Source organism: Typopeltis vanoorti, chromosome 21, assembly GCF_054136105.1.
Source record: "Typopeltis vanoorti isolate ZY-2024b chromosome 21, IOZ_Tvanoo_1.0, whole genome shotgun sequence".
NCBI lineage: Eukaryota > Metazoa > Arthropoda > Arachnida > Uropygi > Thelyphonidae > Typopeltis > Typopeltis vanoorti.
In genome coordinates, this window is record NC_143569.1 from 30,354,621 (window position 1) to 30,378,061 (window position 23,441).

Here is a 23,441-nt window from a genome sequence, read left to right on the forward strand (position 1 = left end):
AGAGGTCAGGCCAGTAAAATAACCATTGATCAGTTCATTGTCTCTTCAGCATTCTGTGGGAAATGTAATGTAGCTTGTCTCTGTATATGTATGTGTATACTCTAGATGATGACCTTTGGTAGAGCCTCTGCTACTAATGGCTCACCAAAAAGTTAAGCAAGTTTAAGTGGAGTTAGTTGTTGGAACAGGGTTCTTTCGTTCGATGCTGTTGGCACACTCTCCCTCAGTGAGTCTTTGGACTCCCTGGAGGTATCAAACAATAATAATAATAATATGAAGGTCTAAACGTTGAAAATTAAAATAATTGTTTATAACATGGTTTTTCTTCTCAAAGTTTCCCTTCCATAATTTTTCCTAGCCTCTTCTCAATGTTGCTTGTATAAATCTTACATGGAACACAGTTGTAGAATCCATAATTTGTGTAAAATGAATGCTGATCACTGTGTAAAACTAAAGGAAAGGATTGATATTAAAACTATAGCAGAGTTTCCTATATAGTCAGTCATGGACCTCATCTTAGGACCATCAAAAGAATTTTCACAAGACTGTTAGTGATTACATTTTTACAAGTCTCATTATTGTGGTATCATTATTTGTTCACTATTTAAATAAACCAGTCAGTAAATGTGCACCATGAGAATCATCATTCAAAATAAAGAAAACTTAATTTTAATTGTCAGGATTATCCAGAACTTATCCCATGGACAGTTCCAATACGATAGGTCAGGTCTTCAAATCTTTGCCATCCTGGTTGGCCGAGTAGTTAGCGTATCCGCTCTCCAGCCAAAAGACTGCAGGTTCAAATCCCGCCGTGGGCATGGATGTTAGTGATTGTCTGTGGAAATAGTGGTGGTGGGCGGTGGTAGATGGCGCTAGTGTAGATGTTGAATGTAGTTGCAGTTAGTGGAGTGGTGGAGACGGAGAGGTAGAGCAGGTGCTCTCTCTCTCGATGCATCTTTGGGCTCCCTGGAGGTGTTATGTAATAATAATAATCCTTGCCATCAGATAAACATTTGTTATTTGTTTTTGTATTTTGGAAAAATTACTGCAAAAAAGAAGCACCATTTATTTTTCATTAATTCATTCTTAAATTGCCATGTAATTTGCTAGTCTGATTGGCTGAGTGAATAGCTTACTTGCTCTGCAACCAACCAATCTTCTTCTTCTTATTGTTATTATTATTATAATTAATGCCAGACCTCAATGGAAGGTATATACACAATCGCACACAAAACTCATCAAACCATGCCTTAAACTCATTCAGTGTGTTTGTATTCACCACACACACACACACACACACCTAGGCAAAAACATTCCACTCTCCAATCACATAACCTTTTCCTCGTTCCCTGTTCATACCCTCCTTTATACAGTTCCAGGGAGACCTCCCTCAAATTCTATGAAAATTTCTGCATTAACATGGTAACAATCCCTGAACTTATATGACCAATGTAAGAATGAAGAAATGAAAGTAAGTGATATGGAGCAAAAGGAATGAGGAAACGGAAGAAAGTTGCAGCAGAATAAGAGGTAGTGAGACACTATAGGAGTGACAGAAAGTGAAATTGCTGGGATGCAAGATTTGAAGAAAGAGTTGTTCAAAATGAAATATGGAAGATGCAGAGTGATATTAGACATCTGGTGGAACAAACAAAAGATTGCAAAATAATAGCATTTAAGAAAAAAGAGAAAAAGAGGTGACAAATGATTGGAGAATAGAAGCATATGGAGATTCCATTGTTAAAGGTCTGTTATCCAGGATGAAGGATGAGCAGGATAAGTAATGCTTTGGATATGAGGAGGGAATGAGCAAGAGAGTTAGTGGTAGTTGTGGGATCAAACAATTTAGTTGGACATAAGAGAATGTAAGGGTGGATATCAGATGTTTATTGAGGAAATGAAAGATAACGGTATAGTGAGGAAAGTTGTGTTTGTTGCTGAGGTATGACAATGATGAGTTAAGACAGAGAGCTAGAATGGTATGCTGGCAGAGCAGCATGAGGAGAAGAGAGTGCATGTGTGGCATGTATTTGAGAGAAGAATGGAATTATACAGATGTGATAGATTGTGTTTGAACATCTTTGGAGTGAGTGTACTGGAGAAAGTGTTGCTAGATGGAAGTGCAGTGTGTGTGATGCATGCAAGAGTTCAGAAATAAGAGATGAAGTGAAAGATAAGGAGGGTGGAATGGAAGAGACAGAATTGTGAGGCAAAGGAAGAGACAGAATTGTGTGGCAATGGAAATAGTAGTGGTGTGATTGATGAAGAGAGAAAGAGAACGGGAATGCATGAGGAACAGAGAAATGAGAGGAGCTAGGTGAATAAGGAGAGTAGATGTTAGAAGTAGTAATGAATGTATGTATTGGGATGATCAGTATAGGAATGAAATGGAATGGATCAGGATGTGAGTGGGGGAGTTGAGACTAAGGGGATATATGCGGTAAGTGGTGATAAAGGTGACTGGGCATTTGCAGATGTGGTGGGGAAATTATTATTATTATTATTATTATTATTATTATTATTATTATTATTATTATTATTATTATTATTATGAGTATCTCCATGGAGTCAATAGACTCATCGTGGGGAGACCCAAACTATCAAAGCAATATCTATCATATCTCTTCTTGAATTCATTTACAGACAAAGAACTCACAACTGAGTCAGACAATGCATTTCACTCATTCACCACCCTCGAGGTGAAAAACCTCATTCTCACACCCTTGTTAACCACACTTTTCCTTAATTTCCAAGGATGACCTCTTGTTCTTCCATCACTATCACACAGCTGAAACATTTCCCCTGCATCAATCTTATTAAAACCTTTTAGTAACTTAAATGTTTCTATCATATCCCCTCTTCTCTACCTATCAACCAACCTCTGCAGTCCACAAGCTCTCAATCTATCAATGTAGGGAGCATTTTTTACATCACTCACCAACTTAGTTCACTCTCCTCTGAACCCTCTCCACAACCTCCTCATCTCCAAGGAATCCAGGTGACCAGACATGAACACAGTAATCCAAATGTGGAAGTATCAACACTTTATAAAGGGGAATAATAGCCTACTGAGATAAAGAGCCAATAGGCTTCACTTCGGCGAAGTAAATTTATTCAAATTAAGTGGATATTGAATCCAACATTATTTCTTAGCCGAATAAGAAACTCAAAGATAGAAAATCTATCTAAGAGTTTCATGCCAAATATAGAAAACTAGAAAAGTTCGGCGAGTCTAAGCATAAGCCAACAGGTGGTACAGTAAAGAAATAAGCTTTGTATTACTGCAACCTCAGTATTTACATCTAGGTCTACCTACTCACTGACGAGACCTCAAAAAAGATCGAAACCGGTCTGGGTAGTGACCTTCTCCCGTAATGTATAACAGCATACATCTCCTAGGAGTTGTGTTTTACATTATGGGAAAATACTAATGACAGTGATCGGAGCTTACTCCACCTTTACTATGAGTTGCCCCAGCATGTACCACCTATTGGCTTATGCTTAGACTCACCGAACTTTTATAGTTGTCTATATTCGGCATGAAACTCTTAGATAGATTTTCTATCTTTGAGTTTCTTATTTGACTAAGAAATAATGTTGAATTCAATATCCACTTAAATGGAATAATAACCTCTTTATCTCTGGATGTTAGTGTATTTCTCAATAACCAAGTAATCCTATGTGCAATCTTGGACACCTTAGCAATGTCTTCCCTGAACTTTCTCCCTATCCACCAATACCCCTAAGACCCTAGCCTCATCAATCTCTTCGAGTACCATTCCATCAATGTAGTACACAGCTGGTAATCTTTTAATCCCAAAATGCATAACTTTACACTTTTGCACAATTGAACTGACATCAGCTTGATTTTTTATTGCGCTACTCAACTTTGCATCATCAGCAAACAACTGAATATCTCCCTTTAAGCAATTTCCTATATCATTTATGTACAAATTAAACAACAATGGCCCAAGCACAGAGCCCTGAGGCACACCGCTGGTCACCTGCCTCATCCTGGACTCTGCTCCTCCATACACCACCTTCTGGTATCTTTCCCTGAGCCATTCTCTTATCTATATCACCAGTTTAGTATCCATCCCCATCTGCTCCAATTTGTGCAACAGTATCCCATGGGGGTATCCTGTCAAAAGCCTTAGCAAAATTCAGAAGTACCCAATGCTTTATAAAGGGATTTATAAATTGCTAAGGCAGGATCGACCTTTAACAAAACCATGTTGGCCCCTATAGAGTATCATATCCTGATCGACCCATTCTTGAATTTTGTCTTTAACCAACTTTTCCAACACTTTTGCCACCACTCCCGAGATGGTGATTGGTCTGTAATTAACTTCAGTTTTAGAGCCACCTTTATGCAAAGGGACTACTTTGCCTTCCTTCCACTCCCTAGGGACCATACCAGAGTCCGAACTTAAGTTAAATAACCAAGTAAGAGGCATTGACAATTCCTTTGCACATTCACACAACACCCGAGATGATATTCCATTTAAACCTACAGCAGTGTTTGCATTTAAATTTTGCAATATTCTAAGTACCTCTGATTTCTTAATTTCAATTCTCACATTAGTTATTGCTACAGGTACAGAGATAGCCTCACTTGGGTGTTAGACTTTTGAAAAGTGATCACTCCGTAACTCTACTATTACATCCGAATTTGTCACCTCAGTACCATCAGCACCCACTAAAGTTATCCTTCTGAAGTCATTCTTCCTTTTACTTGCCACATAGTGGAAGCAAATTGAATTGAATTAAATTGAATTACATCCAACAAGTGGGATAAGATCAATTATAGACCTGAAAGTGAACTGCTGTGTTTATTTACAAATGCCAGGAGTATCAGAAATAAGGGTGATGGAATTGTTTCACTGATTGGGTTCGTTCATCCAAAAATTGATGGAATAAGTGAAGCATGGTTGAATGAAGATGATGTCCTGATGGAAATAGAAATGGAAGAGTACACTTTTTTCATGAGGATAGAAAGGACAAGGGACAAGTGCTGCTGATCATAGTAGGGGAATTATGTCCACAAAAGGTTTTGCTTCCTTCCACTCCCTAGGGACCATACCAGAGTTCAAAATTAAGTTAAATAACCAAGTAAGAGGCGTTGACAATTCCTTAACTTAAAGGATTTGATTCAGTGTACCGTTTGCGAAATGTATGCATTGAGGAGAGCGGTTGGAGTCTGGTTAAACAACGATAGTGGAGTGAATGTGTGCAAAAAGTATAAAGAATGTGAGGATTTAAAGAGTGCTTCAGGTCATGTCAATGATATCGTTGATGAAAGTGAGAATCTAGATAACAGTGATATTCAAGGTATGAATGGTGATATTTGCGAGATAGTACCTGATAGCTGTGAGAGTGGCATTGAAAGTGAGAATGAAGGTAAACATACAGAACGATTGAATGAATCATCGGAGAATAAAAATGATGACACTGACACAATGAGTGAGATTGCTTTATTACACGGAGTGATACATAGGGCAAATCAGCAGCTGGAGCATTGGCAAAAATGTTTACCAAGCATACCGACTAATAATTGGCAAAAGTATGATAGAAAAAATAAGGGTATGATAGTGAGTGTAAACAAAATGAAAGAGCATTGTTTTGCATGGAGATTCCTTAGTAAGAGGTGTGTTAGTTGAGAGTTTAACAAAATTGTACCAACCCGGTGTGAACGTTAAAAATGTAAGCGAGTCAATTAGAATGCAAAAGCAGCGGGTGAAAGAATTGATAGTGGTGGCAGGTATAAATGATTTAAAAGGAAACAAAAAGGCTATGAGTGAGGATGCCAAGGAATTGCTTGAGGTAGCAAAAGAGAAGAGTGAGAGAGTTAGGTTGGTGAGTCTGTTGCCACGGTATGACAGTAAAGAGTATTGAAGGAGGGCCATAATTGTAAATGGCTTTATGCATGAATTATGCAGGATGAGTGGTGTGGAATTTGTGAATGTGTGGAGTGAGTTCAATGGGCGAAAAGATTTATATAAAATGGATGGTTTACATTTGAATGGATTTGGGTGTACGGAGACTTTTTTCAAGTCTCCGTACACCAAATCCCTGATTCTGCACATCCACATGCGCAGAATCAGGGAAACTAGAATTATTAAGGGTGGTGGGTAGATAGCAGATTTTAGGGAGACAGTTGAGTATGTGAATGTGTGTAATATGCCCAAGCGAGTAGGAAAGACCGCGAATCAGAATGGGATAGTTAGTATAAGGCATCAAAATAGGGATGGGACAAATTGGCTTCTGTAATTCATGTATACAAATGCCAGAAGTATTAGGAACAAGAAGGAAGAATTTTTGGCCTTGGGTGGCACTTCCGGACCACAAGTTATTGGCATTAGTGAAACATGGCTGACAGAAGATGACACAGCTGGTGGGATTGAATGTGAGGAGTATGGAGTGTTCAGGAGTGACAGGGAGAATAAAATGAGGGGAGGAGTGTTATTGATGATAGCTGATGAGCTACAGCCAAGAAGAATAGAAGTGGAACTGCAGGATAGAGAAAACAGCACATTTGAGGCTATTTGGTGTGAGATTGAAATTAGCAGAACTAAATATACAGTTGTGTGCGGCTATAGACCAGGTGATGGAATAGATGGCGGAGATAGTATGCATAAGCAAATATAAGAAATCAGTGGAAGGAGGGTAATTATTATGGGAGATTTCAACTATGATAACATTGATTGGAAGGAGGAGAGGACACATGGGAGGAAGGAATTGGATTTTATGCGGTTATTAAGGGATAACTATCTGCGACAGCATATAATGGAAAATACTAGGAGTGAGAGAGTGCTTGACCTGTTAATTGCATCTGAGAATTTGGCTGTAACGAATATGACTACGTTGCGACCAATTGGTGAGAGTAATCATAGGGTCTTGACTTGGGAGGTGGCTAAAGGTGTGGATTTTACAATTAAGATGGGGTAGATGTGGAATTATCAGGCTGGTAAGTATGACAAGCTTAGGAGATTGATTGGTTCAGTGCCATGGCATGTACAACTGCAAGGGCTAGAAGTTCATAGTGCATGGGAGGTGGTTAAGAAGTGTTTGCATGAAGCAATGGCTGACTGTATACCTAGAGTCCGAATAATAAATCAAATAGGGGTTAAATTGATGAATAACACCATTAAGCTTGAGCTGCAAAAAAAGAAACAACTATGGAGAGAATTTAAGAAGAAAGGTGACCTGCAGGCACATGAATGGTATAAAGCATAGGGCAGAAGGGTTACGAGTGTGGTAAGAAATGCAAAAAAGGATTATGAAAGAACATTGGCCATTCAGGCTAAAGAGAATCCTAAACAGTTTTTTTAGATCTGTTGCAAGTAAAAGACAAAATGTATATGTCAGAATGATTTTAAAGAATGCCGTTGGTAGGGAGGTAACCGAATCAGTTGATATCGTTGAATTACTGAGCGAGCACTTTGCAAGAATATATCTTCCAGGTGGTGACATTGCAGAAATGAATGAACCAATAGATTATACGGGAATTATGGTGAATGTAGGGGAGGTGAGTAGTCTGTTGCAAAACCTCAATGTCAATACATCTGTGGGATTGGATGGTATATCAGCTCATGTCGTACATGAAACTGCTAAAGAATTGTTAGTACCCTTGACCATTTTGTTTAATTTGAATCTCGGGTCTGTGTTAGTCCCAAAGGGATGGAAAGAGAGGAAAATAGTTCCACTGCATAAAGGCGGTTCCAAGAGTGCTGTTGTAAATTACCGACTGATTAGCATGTCAGGAATCATTGTCAAGGTCTTGGAGACATTAGTCAAGAGAAGAATACAGGACTGGATAGATGAAAATGGGATACTGCATGGGGGACAACATGGTTTTGTGAAGGGTAGATCATGCCTCAGTAACTTGCTCACATTTAATAACACAGTGACGGCTGGACTGGATAAGGGTAATGAGTTTACAGTGATTCTACTGGACCTTGCCAAGGCCTTTGACAGGATACCACATGGAACTCTAATCGGTAAACTGGAGCAGATGGGGATGGATATAGGGTTGGTGAGATTGATAGGAGGGTGGTTGATGGAGAGATATCAGAGAGTAGTTTATTCAGGAGTATTGTCCAAAAGATGGCCTGTGACTAGTGGTGTGCCACAGGGTTCTGTTCTTGGACCACTACTATTTAATTTGTTCTTTAACGATATAAGAAAGGATCTGAAAGGAACTGTTCATTTGTTTACTGATGATGCAAAGTTGGGTAGAGCAATAGTGAATGCACATGATGTCAAAATTTTGCAGGATGATTTGGATAGTTTGGAGGACTGGGCTAAGGAGAATGAATGTCAATTTAATGTGACAAAATGTAAGGTTATGCATTTTGGCATGAAAAGTTAGCAGCAGTATACCACATTGGTGGAACTGTACTCCAGGAGATTGATGAGGCCAGGAATTTGGGAGTGTTGGTGGATAGGGAGTTGAAGTTTAGGGGGCACATTGCAAAAGTGGTCAAATCAGCTCATCAAATCACTTGGTAGCTGAAAAATACTTTAACAAGCAGAGACAAACAAGTTATTGTTCCTCTGTATCGAGCCTTGATACGACCCCATCTAGACTACTGTGCCCAGATATGGGCGTAAGGGTTTCTTCTTGATGAGGAGGAGGTGGAGAGGATCCAGAGATGAGTGACCAAGATGATAACAGGTCTGTGGAATGAACCTTATGAGAACAGGTTGAAGATTTGTGGGTTGCAAAAATTGGTTGATAGGTGGAAAAGGAGTGATATGATTGAGACATTCAATTACTGAAGGGTTTCTACAAGATTGATCCAGAAGATATTTTTGAGAATCGGACTGGTGGTGGGAGGACTAGGGGCCATACATGGAAGCTTGGCAAGAATGTAGTTAGCAGGGGTGTTAGAACTAGGTTTTTTACTTGGGGAGTGATGAATGAGTGGAATAAGCTGCCAGAGTCTGTTGTGGGTGCTATGACCGTGAATGAGTTCAAGGCGAGGTATGATAGATACTGTGTGAATGTCGAATAGTTGTTCTTGACATGATGTTCGGGCCTCCCTCGATGAGTCTGTCGACTACTTGGAGTTGCCTGAGATAATAATAATAAGAATAATAATAATAATAAAAGGTAAACATGAAAGAGGGAAATGGTGAGAATGGTTTTGAGCCAGTGTGGTGTGAGGTGGAGGTTGACAGGAAGAGATACTTAGGTGGATGTTTCTATAAGCCAGGGAATGTAGAGGGAGGAGATTAAGAAATGTACAAGTAAATTGAATTAGAGAACAAGAGAAGGATGATTATTATGGGTGATTTTTACCAGCTTATTTAAATCATCCTGCAAACTCTCAACATCAGCTTGATTTTTTGTTGCGCTATTCAACTTTGCAGTATCAGCAAACAACTGAATATCTGCCTTTAAGCCATTTCCTATATCATTTATATGTCAGTATAGATTGGAATTGAGAGATAGCCTTTGGGAATAAGGAAAATGAATTTCTCAAGTTCTTGAGAGACAACTATCTTAGACAGTATGTAAAGGAGGACATGTGAGGATCAAGAGTGTTTTAGATCTGATCATTTCATCAGCAGTGGCAGCTTGTGGCTTGAAATTGTGGGGAGGGGGGGGGTGCTACAACTTTCGAAATATACATACACACTGTAAGTACAGTGTATACATGTGTGGATAAAATATCAAAATGATGGTAAAAATTTTAAAAAAAAATTAAACATGAAAAAATAATGTTTATTATCGATAAAATTATACTGTTTGGTATAGTTCAAAATTACTTAAAAATAAAATATATTCTTTACTAAATAATTTAAGGAAATTACAATGTCAACTAAGATATACATTAAAATAAATTTTAATATACTTCAATATTTAAATTAATAAATATTAAAATAATTAAAATTTATTTTAATGTATTTCCTAGTTGACGTTGTAATTTCCTTAAATTATTTAGTAAAAAATGCATAACCAACGTCTAAGCCTTTCCACGAGAATTACGATAATCCACGGAGATGATATCACACGTAAAGCACGCCATTACGGTAAAATGAAGTTAAAGCTATCAAGACAACTGAATCGTCTCGCCTTCCTAAAACGCTACCGGGATAACCAGGTAATTCCTAACTGTGTCAAATTCAAGCACCGTTTCTCTTCGCAAAAGGCTCTTCATATTTATAACCGTGCCAGCCAAGCCTTGCTCAGGGAACAAATCGCCACGACTCGCCGTTTCCTGAATGATGCTAATTTTGCTATCAAGGCACTCGAAGATGACCTTTCAAGCACCTTAAGCAACGAAATTTGGTCTATTTTATACAACATCTCGTGCACTGCAGCAGAGAAAGAATTTAATAAAGTATGAGATCAACACATCAAAAAATTTGAAAATTTAAAAAAGAACTTGATCTCGAAACCACAACTTTCTACTGAAACGGCAGTCAACCTTTCATCATTTAGTGTGAAACCTGAAGCACTTGATGCCCTCGCACGTGGCCACAACTTTGCCATTGTGCCCAGAAGAATACCTACTGAAGATATTATGATACGAATTGAACGTGGGATACGACACCTTCCAAACCACATCGGCAACGATATTAGACTGGATGTGGCTTGTGTTCTGACCAAAGCTAAACCACCAAAAGCCAACATGTCCAGTAAGGAAATTAAATCTCTACTAGAATTAAAGAAAAACAAGAAAATAATAATCACCAAAGCTGCTAAGGGAACGCCACAGTATTGCTTAACCAAAAGGATTACACAGGTAAGCTGAAAGCTCTATTGTTAGATCGGGCTACTTACCTCCCTATCGAGTACAATCCCACCAACTCACAAATTATAAAACTCCACAGGCTCCTTAAGATAGTCACTTCTTGACCTATGGAAATCACTAACAAAAAAACCATTTAACTCTATACCTCCTCCCCCGTATTTATGGACTCCCAAAAATACATAAGGAAAATGTGCCATTATGTCCCATAGTGGATGGCATTGATTCCCCCACATACAAACTAGCTAAACATTTGACCAAAGCTCTCTCACACTATACTGGCAATACACCTTCACACATAAAAAACTCAGCCCACTTCAAAGCCAGCATAGAAAATCTTACACTCAAACACACTGACATAATGGTCAGTTTTTATATCTTCTCCTTATTCCCAAATGTCCCACTCAAAGAATCCTTAGAGCTAATCCAAGCTAAATTTCCTCCTGATATCACAGCCCTATTTCAGTTCACAATGAACTCAGGCTATTTTGTTTGGCAAGGAAAATTCTACAAACAAATAGAGGAGGGACAGTCATGAGTTCTCCACTCTCTCCACCCTTGGCCAACTTTTATGGAGACTTTTGAAGAGAAAGCCTTAAACTCTGCCCCACAAAAACCAACCATTTGGCTTCGCTATGTTGATGATGTGTTCGCTATTTGGCCACATGGCTCCGATGCACTTCTCTCCTTCCTAACACACTTAAACAACCAACACCCCAGAATCAAATTCACCCTGGAAGAAGAAGAAAAAAACAACTGCCTTCCTTTCTTAGACACACTATTAACCTGCCAGCCTGATGGAAGCTTGGTTTTCTCAGTCTATAGAAAACCCACCCATACAGGCAGATACATTCACCAACAATCCCACCACCCCTCCTCACAACAATATGGAGTCATTAAGACACTACACAACAGGGCTAAACTTATCTGTTCAAATGACAGTGTCCTAACCACAGAACTAAACCACATTCTCAACACTTTCTCAGCCAATGGCTACCCCCCCCCAAAAAAAAAAATCCAAAAAATATTGAAACCAGTAACCCACAACCCCCCTCACAACAAGGATTACTCTAAATCCATCACCATACCCTATATCCGAGGCACCTTGCAAAAAATTACAGAAATCCTAAAAAAACATGACTTAACTTCTTGTTACAGACCATATAAAAAATTGGCATCCCTTATCTGCTCTACTAAAGACCAACCCCCCCCCCCCCCTAGACCTACCTGGTGTATACCAGGTCCCTTGCAGACTGTAAGCTGTCCTACTTTGGCCAAACAGGCAGGACAGCAAATATCAGAATTCCAGAACACAAGGACTACATCCGGTTTCACCAATACAGCCACTCTGGTCTTGCTGACCATGCGCTGGATACCTGCCATAGAATACGGTGGAAGAAAGCCACTATAATACACCGTAGTAAATACAAATATGAAAGGCTTTTCATGGAATCAGCTTCAGCCCTAAGAAACAATCCAAACCTCAGCAAATTTGGCTGCATGAGACTGCCTCAAATTTGGGGAACCTACATCAGAAGACCTTCAGCCCAATCCCCCAAGAATACCAACATTGCCCACTAGGGGGCACCATCAGGAGTTTAGGAGAAATAATAGCTTCCTGCCTCTTCTTCACTTACTGTTTGTTGTGCCTGCATGCACGTGTCTTGTTCTTAAGTTTCTTGAAAATGGTAACGTGACGTTGCCGAAATATTGAAGTATATTAAAATTTATTTTAATGTATATCCTAGTTGACGTTGTAATTCCCTTAAATTATTTAGTAAAAAATGCATAACCAACATCTAAGCCTTTCCACGAGAAAAAATATATTCTTCTTGTTTTGTTTCATGAGAAAATATTGTTTATTATCGATAAAATTATACATTTAGTATAATTCAAAATTACTTAAAAATTCTGAGGTCATAATTGTCAATAACTCCAATAATGTTCTAAAATAAAAACCATAACAAATGTTATGTCTTTAATTGTAATGTCCAAATATTTAAAGAGACGGAGTCAACACAATAAGCACTATGAACACTTTACTACTGGTGCAAACTGCATATAAACAACAGTGGAACTGCACGACAGACAGTGCCGCATTATGCTAATAGCTCTCATCTCAATATGACGTGCATATGCTTGTGAGCATAGCAATATGACACTGTGGACACAGTGCTGCTAGCATCCTTCGCCTTCCTAAGTGCTACAAGATGGATTTTTATTATTTTTTATACAAAATAAGAAAATTCTATAGGATTGTTGATGATAAAATGAAATATTACAAGCAAACATAAATAAATTCATAAATATATTTATATATCAAGAAAAATTGGGGGTGCTGCAGTTCCGCAGGGTGTATGCACAAGCCGCCCCTGTTCATCAGAGTATGTAATTGTGAGTGGGGTTTCACACTTCCCTCTAGTTGGTGAAAGTGATCATGAAGCAATCCCTTGAGTTGTGGCTAGCCATATGAAGACTTCTGTGAGAAAAGGATATATGTGGAAGTACAAGGCTGGTGATTATGACAAGCTTAGGAGACAGCTTGGAGCTATAGCATGGAATGAAGAGTTGAACAGTTGGAAAATAAATGCTGCTTGCAAACTATCAAAGAAATACTTAACAGCATCAGTCTGTGAATGTATTCCGAAGGTCAGAAAAGTGAATAAGATAGGTATCAAATGCATGAATGAGGGTATTGAGCATGAAATCTGGAAGAAGAAGAAGGCACTTTGGAGGCAGCACAAGAAATAATGGTAGTAATCAGTTGTATGAAGACTATAAAGAGCAGGCCAGGAAAGTGACTCAACTGGCAGGACAGCAGGAGTGCAGTGCAAGCAGAAATTAGGTCAAGAAAAACCCTCAGGAGTTTTTTTGATATATGGCAAATAGAAAGAAGACTGATTATGGTAAGATGTTAATGGATGAAAGTAGGAGGTTGGTAACTGCTGCAGAGGACAGTCAAGGTATTCATTGAGCATTTCATCAGGGCATTTAATTCTCAGTGTAAAATCAGAAGCCATAGTGCAGAGAATGTAATGACAGAAGACTTAATTGTGAGTGAGCAAGAGGTGTATGAGGAGTTAAGTAAACCAAATTTTCCGTACCTTCCTTCCAATCCTAAAGGAGTAGAAGGAAGGTAGATAAAATTGTTTCACTTCACAAAGATGGTAATAAGGCTAAGGCTACAATTATAGCCCAATCTGGAGTTGTAGTTAAATATTACAGAGGTTGGCGAAAGATAGGATGCAAAAGTGGATTGACAACAGTGGCATTCTTTCTGCTTGTCAGCATGGATTTGTTAAAGAGAAGCCATGTTTTACCAACTTGTTATGTACTATAACAAGATTACTAATGTGTTGGACAAAGGAGATGCATAATACAGTGGTATACTTAGATTTTGCAAAGGCTTTTGATAGATTGCCACACTACAAGTTGGTTATTAAATCGAAGTAGATGGGATTGAATGATAGATTAGCGAGTTGGATAGGCAGCTGGCTCTCAAATAGGTGTCAGCAATGTTGTGTATGGTGTGCAGTATCCCAGAAGAGGAAAGTCACTAGTGGTGTGCCGCAGAAGTGTTTTGGGACAGTTGTTATTTAATTTGGTACTTATTTGATAGGTACATCTCATTCATTGCATCAGTCTCATCATTTTTATCCTCCGGTAATTCATTCATCTGGTGGCCACTAGAAGGCTACATAGTGCGTTGTGATTGTGGATAGCTCCTGTAAAGGTAAGTATTATTTTGAGTAATAATTGGTGAATTTGCATAATATTTACATAGTATTGTTTACTTATCGTATTTTAGCATATCTGGGAATATTTTAAATAGTTAATTGACAGATACGATTATTTGTGCACATGGCCTCCATGTGCACAAATTCAGGGATGGATATAGGGTTAGTGAGATGGATAAGAATGTGGCTGATGGAGAGATATCAGAAAGTGGTTTATTCAGGAGTAGAGTCCAAAAGACGGCTTCTGACTAGTTGTGTGCCACTGGGTTCTGTTCTTGGACCACTACTTTTCAATTTGTTCAGTAATGATATAGGAAAGGATCTCAGAGGAAGTGTTCACTTGTTTGCTGATGATGCAAAGTTGGGTAGAGCAATAGTGAGTGCACAGGATGTCAAAATTTTGCAAGATGATTTGGATAGTTTGGAGAACTGGGCTAAGAAAAATGGATGTCAATTTAATGTGGCAAAGTGTAAGGTTATGCATTTTGGAGTGAAAAGATTAACAGCAGTATATCACATTGGTGGAACTGTACTCCAGGAGATTGATGAGGCCAGGAATTTGAGAGTGTTGGTGGATAGGGAGTTGAAGTTTAGGGGGGCACATCCCAAAAGTGGCTAAATCAGCACATCAAATCACTTGGTTGCTGAAAAATACTTGAACAAGCAGAGACAAACAAGTTATTGTTCCTCGAGCCTTGATAAGACTACTGTGCCCAGATATGGGCACTAGGGTTTCTTCTTGATGGGGAGGAGGTGGAGAGGATTCAGAGACGAGTGACCAAGATAATAGCAGGTGTATGGAATGAACCTTATGAGAACAGGTTGAAGATTTGTGGGTTGCAAAAATTGGTTGATAGGTGGAAAAGGGGGTGATATGATTGAGACATTCAAATTACTGAAGGGTTTCTACAAGATTGATCCAGAAGATATTTTTGAGAATAGGACTGGTGGTGGGAGGGCTAGGGGCCATACATGGAAGCTGGGCAAGAATGTGGTTAACAGGGGTGTTAGAGCTAGGTTTTTTACTTGGAGAGTGGTGAATGAGTGGAATTGGCTGCCAGAGTCTGTTGTGGGTGCTATGACTGTGAATGAGTTCAAGGTGAGGTATGATAGATACTGTGTGAATGTCGAATAGTTGTTCTTGACATGATGTTAGGGCCTCCTTCGTTGAGTCTGTCAACTCCTTGGAGTTGCCCGAAATAATAATAATAATAATTTATATATTAATCATATTGGGATGGGTTTAACTGGTGATATACAACTGTTTGCAGATTATGCAAAACTGGGGAGAGTAATGAGAAATCAAGCAGATGTTATGGCCTTATAGGAGAATTTCAATGGATTGTGTGAGTGGGCAGCAGTATGGAACTATCAATTCAATGTTGCATAGTGTAAGATCCTGAAATTTGTTAAGCAACAATAGGATGCAAAGTATACACTTGATGGGGAAATTTTGGAGGTTTTCTCTAGACCTTATTAACATATCCTCATCACCATGAAAACCAGGTAACTAAGTGTTAGCACAATAATTGATATGAGGCCTGATCAAGGACTTATACAATGGAACCATAACCTCTTTATTTATGCATGTCCAAGTCCTCTGCATCATTGCCATAATCTGATGTGATAACTTCACATCTTGTGCAATGTGGCCTCTGAACTTTGGGTGTTGTATATCACCACTCCGAGTCTCTCATCTCCTCTACCTCCTTCAAAGTTTCCACCACCGAGTGTATACTTTGCATCACATTGCTTACAAAATTTCAGACATCGAACTGATAGTTTCACTTACCTGTCCACTCCCACAATCTATTCCAGCCCCCCCCTCCTTGTAAAGCACATCTTAACCTAAATGATGAAAAACCATCTGCAAAGAATTGTATATTTCAAGTAAGTTAATATTAATGATGGAAGTTTATTTTTCACTTGGTTAGACTATAATAAATTTAGTTTAATCCTTTATTCAAGTGTAAGCAAACAAAGTTTGCGCCTGAAAATATCTTCAGGACTGAGGTAAGGTAGCGCAACACCAGGCAACTCTGAGCAAAGGTGGACCAATCTCTCCTCACTCCTTGTCTCAGTATCTCCCATAATGCAAAGCACATCTCCTTGCCAACATGTATACTGCTATGCATTAAGGGAAGGGCCACTACCCGGACCGGTTTCAACCTTTATTGAGGTGTATTTAAGTAAAGACCTCTCTAAAAATTAGACAATCCCAAAAGATCGCCCAACTCAGCTTTGTTCCACTCAGTGACAGGCTCACCCCGTCACCAAGAAGAACTTCTCAGCATTGACTCTACCCAGTGGCAGGCTCACCCCACCACCAGACAGAGCCATAATCTCAGCAGTGGCTCTACTCAGAGACAGGCAAAAACCTACCCCAAGCAGAGCCTCTCATATCCAGCATGGGAGGTAGACCCAAACGTGGAGATACTAAGGCAGAAGCAATAGGAGAGGTCATATTTACCTATAAGAGTTGCCAACAGGTGTACCATCTTATTATTAAATTACTCTGGATTTAGAGAAAGATGTTGGAAGTTTATTTTTCACTTGGTTAGACTATAATAAATTTAGTTTAATCTCTTATCCAAGTGTAAGCAAACAAAGTTTGTGCCTGAAAATATCTTCAGGACTGAGGTAAGGTAGCACAACACCAGGCAACTCCAAGCAAAGGTGGACCAAGCTCTCATCACTCCTTGTCTCAGTATCTCTCATAATGCAAAGCACATCTCCTTGCAGACATGAATACTGCTATGCATTAAGGGAAGGGCCACTACCCAGACCAGTTCGACCTTTATCGAGGTCTTGTCAGTGGGAGCAAGGCCCAGAAGTGGAGATACCAAGGCAGAAGCGATGGCGAGGTCATCTTTACCTATAGGAGTAGCCAAAAGGTGTGCCACCTTATTATTAATAAATTACTCTGGATTTAGAGAAAGATGTTAAAAGTTTATTTTTCACTTGGCTAGACTATAATAAATTTAGTTTAATCCTTTATCCAAGTGTGAGCAAACAAAGATTGCACCTGGCTCCTGCCTTGGTATCTCCACTTCTGGGCCTGGCTCCCACTGACGAGACTCAATAAAGGTCGAAACAGGTCTGGGTTGTGGCCTTTCCCTTAATGCATAGCATTATACATGTCTGCAAGGAGATGTGCTTTGCATTATGAGAGATACTGAGACAAGGAGTGATGAGAGCTTGGTCCACCTTTTGCTCGGAGTTGCCTGGTGTTGCACTATGGGAGATACTGAGACATGGAGTGATGAGAGCTTGGTCCACCTTTGCTCGGAGTTGCTTGGTGTTGCACTCCCTTACCTTAGTCCTGAAGATATTTTCAGGCACAAACTTTGTTTGCTTACACTTGGATAAAGGATTAAACTAAATTTATTAATATTAATGATATTGGGAAGTTAAACTTCCCAATATCATTAATATGCAAGTTGAGCAAAATGGATACAAAACGGACTATGTCTTCTTCTTCTTAACAGCAGCACAATTCTGAAGCTGTAGATCCTAGTGATGATCGCAGCCAGTCGACATCACATGAATATCATCCCGATTATGAAGCAAGCATTAACAAGCAAATTAATATGGAGTTGTATGCTAGTTATGTTTACTTGTCCATGGCATATTATTTTGAGAGAGATGGTAGTGCTCTTTGGGGATTTTATAAATTCTTTAAAAAATCAAGTGTAGAGGGGCTTGAACATGCAGAGAACTGAAGTATAAATATATACGTGGAGTTCACTTTGTTTTACACAGTGTCCAGAAACCATCATGTGAAGAATGGGATGCTAGTGTTTATGCCATGCCAGCAGCATTAGAACTAGAGAAAAGTGTGAATCAGTCTCTTTTAGATCTGCATATTATTGCTGCCACCAATGATGATGCTCAGATGATGGATTTCCTGGAAGGAGAATACCTAAAAGAACAAGAAGAAGCCATCAAGCAACTGTCTGACTATATTACACATCTGAAGCATGTAGATTCTAGCCTTGGTGAAAATATATGTTTGACAAGGAGACTTCAGGATTAATAGGAGTTGGAGAACACTTCATCACCTTAAAAAAATACAAAGTTGAGGTACTGCTTCATAACAGAAAAATGTAAAAGAAAAAAAAATTAATAGGGATAGGGCTTATATTGTTATCTTGTATTTATTGTACATTTAGATAATATAAAACAGCATTTTATTTTGTTTTGCATTTCATCATAGAAAAGAAAATTGGTTAAAATTAAATTGCCAACACTTGTTGTTGTCCAATTTATTGTAATAAAAAATTATAAAAAATTAAGTGATGGAAGCATGTTTTCTGGGTGTGAAGATCAAAGATGTCAGTGAATCCATTAGTTTGCAGAAGAGAGGAATGAAAGAGTTGATTGATTGCTTTGACAGGAACAGATGATTTGAAAGAGGAGAAATACGCAGTGGGGGATATGAAAAAGTTGTTGAAAGAAGCAAAAATGAAGAGTAAGGAAGTAAAAATTGTGTCTGCTCCTCAGTATGATAGGACAGAATTAAGAAGGACCATGATTGCTAATGAGTCAATGAAAATATTGAGGAATGGTGTGCAGTTTATAGATATATGGAGTAAATCTGATGGACAAAAGGACTTATATATGCCTAGTGGACTATATTTGAATGGTTCTGGAGTTAATGTTTGGAGAAAGTGTTGTTTAGTGAGAGCTTGGAAATAGAAAACCAGGGAAGCTAGAGATATTAAGGGGAAAGGAGTGCAAACCAGCATGTGTTTGGCCACCCCTGAGGTAAATGAGTGTGTGTAGAGGAATGATTATACAATGCTGAATGTGATTACACGGGCCAAATTGAGCTGACCAATGCCAAAAATTATAGGCATTGGTCATTAGCAGAAAATTATATAGTTACATGGATATAATGTAAAGGCTATTGTATTTTCAGAGAAAATAGAGGGAATAGGACAAGAGATGGGGTATTGCTGATGATAGCTGAACTACAACCAACAAAATTAAAGAGCATTTTAGTTGTAGGGAAGGACAGTTCATTTGAGGCTGTCTGGCATGAGATAGAGGTCAATTGGACAAAATATATTGTTGGTTGCTGCTGTAAACCAGAGGATCCACAAGAATATGTAGATGCCATGTAGTGGCAGATTAGCACAAGTGCAGGTCAAACAGTTATTATGGTAGATTTCAACAATGGGGACATAAATTGGAGGGAAGAAATGGGACATAGCAAGATGGAAGTGGAATTTATATAGTTGCTAAGGAACAATAATTAAGTGAAATAACATGTTATAGAGGGGACCAGGGGCTTGAGAGTACTGGATCTGGTAATAGCATCAGTGGGGAGAGTGACCATACTGTCTTGTTCTGGAAAGTTGATAACATGTGAAAACTCTCTGTGAAGAAAGGGTTTATGTTGAACAATAAAGCTGATAATTATGTTAGGCTTAGGAGGCATCTGGAAGCAGTTCCATGGCTTGCAAATCTACAAGTGAACAATACCAGTAGTGCATGGGAAGTGGGCCAAGTATTGTTTGAGAAAAGCAGTATCGACTGCATATCCAGAATCATGAGGATAAACCAAATAGAGATTTAATGGATGAGTAGAGATATAAAGTAAGAGCTGCAAAAAAAAAAAAGAAAAGAAAACACTGTGGTGTGACTATAAAGAAAAAGGCAATTAGCATACTCATGAGCAGTACAAAGTGCTAGCAAGAAGGGTGACTAATAATGTAAGAAAGGCCAAACAGATTATGAGAGAAAATTAGCTAAGCAGGCCAAAGTAAATCCAGAAGAATTTTTATTTATTTATTTTTATTTTTTATTATGTAGCAAGTAAGAAGAAGAATGACTATGGTAGATGACCTTTATCAATGTTGATGGTAGGAAGATGACAGATAGAAAAGAAATCGTTGAGTTGCAGAGTGATCATTTTGTAATGGTATATCATCCAGGTGGAAATTTTGCACTTGCTAAATGTGATAGAGACACATATCAAAATTGTGGTTAATGAACAGATGTTCAGCATATTAAAAAATATCAGTGTGAATACAGTAGTGGGACTGGATGGCATGCTTGTTGTACTGTGTGAATGTGCAAGAGAATTGACCTCTGATGAAATTGTTCAATCTAAGTCTCAGCTCTGGCAAGGTTTCAAGGAAGTGAAAAGAGGACAAGATAGTTCCATTACATAAAAGTGGCTCCAAGAAAGAAATAGAAAACTACAGCCCAGTTAATATATTAGGAGTGGTTGTTAAAGTATTGGAAAAGTTGGTTAAAGGTAAACTTCAATAGTGGGTGGATGGGGATGCGATATTCCATGGTGGGCAGCACTGTTTTGTAAAAGGTAAGTCCTGTCTTAGTAATTTATTCACATTTTATAACAAAGTGACAGTGGCATTTCCACTAGTCACTATCATCTTGTTGATGCAAAATTGGGGAGAGCAGTGTGCTTTGATAAAAGTGATGTAGATATCCTGCAGGATGATTTAAATAAATTGGCATTGTAGGCAAAGGATAATGATTATCGGTTTAATGTTGCAAAATGTAAAGTTATGGGTTGAAAAGGTTGCATACATTGTATCATGTTGTTGATAGTACTGGATTGCAGGAAATTGATGAGGGTTGGGGACTTATGTTGTGTGGACTAAATTTTTTGCTTGCAGAATGGTGAACAAGTGGAATGGATTGCCAGAATTAGTTGTGAGTGCCCCGAAAGTGAATGAGTCTAAGTAGAGGTGTGATATATTTTGCGTATAAACATAAATGTGGATCTCCAGCAAAGAGTCCAGACCCCTTGGAGACACTGTATTATAATAATAATAATCATAAGCAGACCACTGCAGTACATTACTAAGACTTTCCTCTTTCGTTGCATTGCTGATCCCTATTTGAGAGTCAGTCACCTATCCAACTCGCTAGTCTGTAATTCAATCCCATCTGTTGCAGTTTAGTTACCAGCATGTCATATGGCAATCTATTAACAGCTTTTGAGGATGAGTGAAACTGAGAAGAGGGGGTCGAGAGTTAGAAAGTTAGAAAGATTTAATGATAGAGAGAATGTGTCGCGAGATTTGGAAAGTGAATTGGATTGGATGAGGCAAGAAATGAAATGAATGCGGAATGAAATTAAGAAAATTCAGGTAAAAACTATTAAAATAAATAATGATGGAATGAAAGAGTTAACAAAAGATGAGCGAGTGGCGTTGTATGGCGACTCTATTATTAAAGGTGTGCTGGAGGATAAAATGCACAAGGTATGTTTTCCAGGTACTAAAATGAGTAGAGTGATTGAGGCATTGGATATGAGGCAGGAGCGAGCAAAAGAGTTAATAGTAGGTATGAATGATTTGAGAGAGGACAAAGAGTGAGTCAGAATGGATATCAGAAGGCTGCTTAGAAGGATAAAAGAGAATAATGTGACAGAAAGAGTAGTTAGCATGTTGCCTAGGTATGACTGTGGTGAAATGAGGTGGAGAGCAAGGATTATGAATGATATGCTGGCTGAAATGTGTGAGGAGACAGGAGTACAGTTTGTTAATGTGTGGAATGAGTTTGATGGACGAAGTGAGCTGTATGGGAGTGATGGACTGCATTTGAGTGGTTATGGTGTGAGTTGCTTGGAGAGACTGCTGCTGGAAGGTAGAGAAGTGAATAGAGAGAATGAATCGGATTGAGAGGGGGGTGATGTGGAAGAGCAGGAGAGTAAGACAGATGAGATTGAAGAAGTGGATATGAATGGAGAAGTGAGTGGTATGAGTATAAAAAATGAGAGAATGGGTGTGCAAGAGGAGCAGGGAAACAGGGAGGCTCAGGGTGGATAGGAGTACACAGCATGAGAAAGGTGGATACTCCAAGAGGAGATGAGCATGTGTAAGCAGGAAAGGAATGGGATAACCAGGGATCAAGAGGAAACAGTTGGAATCGAAATGGGTTTTAAAATGAAGAAGCAGAAAGGGAAATGACCCCAGTCCATCATGGAGAGATCACATCGAGTAAGCGGTAGTATCAGTGGAACTAGCTGTAGATCCAGAAATGAGCTGTTGTGTTTGTATAAAATGGTAGAAGTATAAGAAACAAGGCAGATGAAATGATTGCACTAATTGCGTCTGTTCACCCAAAGATTGTCAGAATAAGTCAGAGCTGTGCTCAGATTTGGTCACCTAGGTTTCTTCTTGATGGGGAGGAGGTGGAGAGGATCCAGAGGCGAGTGACCAAGATGATAGCAGGTCTGTGGAATGAACCGTATGAGAACAGGTTGAGGATTTGTGGGTTGCAAAAATTGGTTGATAGGCGGAGGAGGGGAGATATGATTGAGACATTCAAATTACTGAAGGGTTTCTATAAAATTAATTCAGAAGATATTTTTGAGAACAGGGCTGGTTGTGGGAGGACTAGGGGACATCCATGGAAACTGGGCAAAAGTGTGGTTAGTAAAGGTGTTAGAGCTGGGTTCTTTACTTTTAGAGTAGTGAATGAGTGGAATGCGCTCCCTGAGTCTGTGGTGGATGCTGTGACAGTGAATGAGTTTAAGGCGAGGTATGATAGATACTGTATGAATGTCGAATAGTTGTGATGAAAATGATTTGGGGCCTCCCTCGATGAGTCTAATGACTCCCTGGAGTTGCCCGTAATAATAATAATAATAATAATAATAATAATAAGTGAGACATGGTTAGATGAGGATGACATCCTGACAGGAATAGAGATGGAAGGGAATGACAGAGGGGGTAAAAAGAGAGGGGAGTGCTATTGACAATAGAGAAATAGTTATGTCCATATAAAGTGTAGATGCAAGAGCGGAAATAGTGCTAGTGGTTTTGAGGCAGTATGGTGTGAGATAGAAGTGAATGGAATCAAATACTTGGTGGGATGTTGTTATAGACCAGATAATGTGGATGATGATAATGAAATGTACAATCAAATTAGCCAAGTAAATAAGAAAAGGGTGATCGTTATG

General features: G+C 38.8%; 1 protein-coding gene and 1 pseudogene across 1 annotated transcript in view; both read left to right on the forward strand.

Moving 5' to 3' along the window:
• Nucleotides 1-23,441, forward strand: part of LOC150094695 (platelet-activating factor acetylhydrolase 2, cytoplasmic-like) — a 205,999-nt gene that overhangs the window by 152,301 nt on the left and 30,257 nt on the right. The window lies entirely within an intron of this gene.
• Nucleotides 1,898-18,607, forward strand: LOC150094696 (soma ferritin pseudogene; annotated as a pseudogene).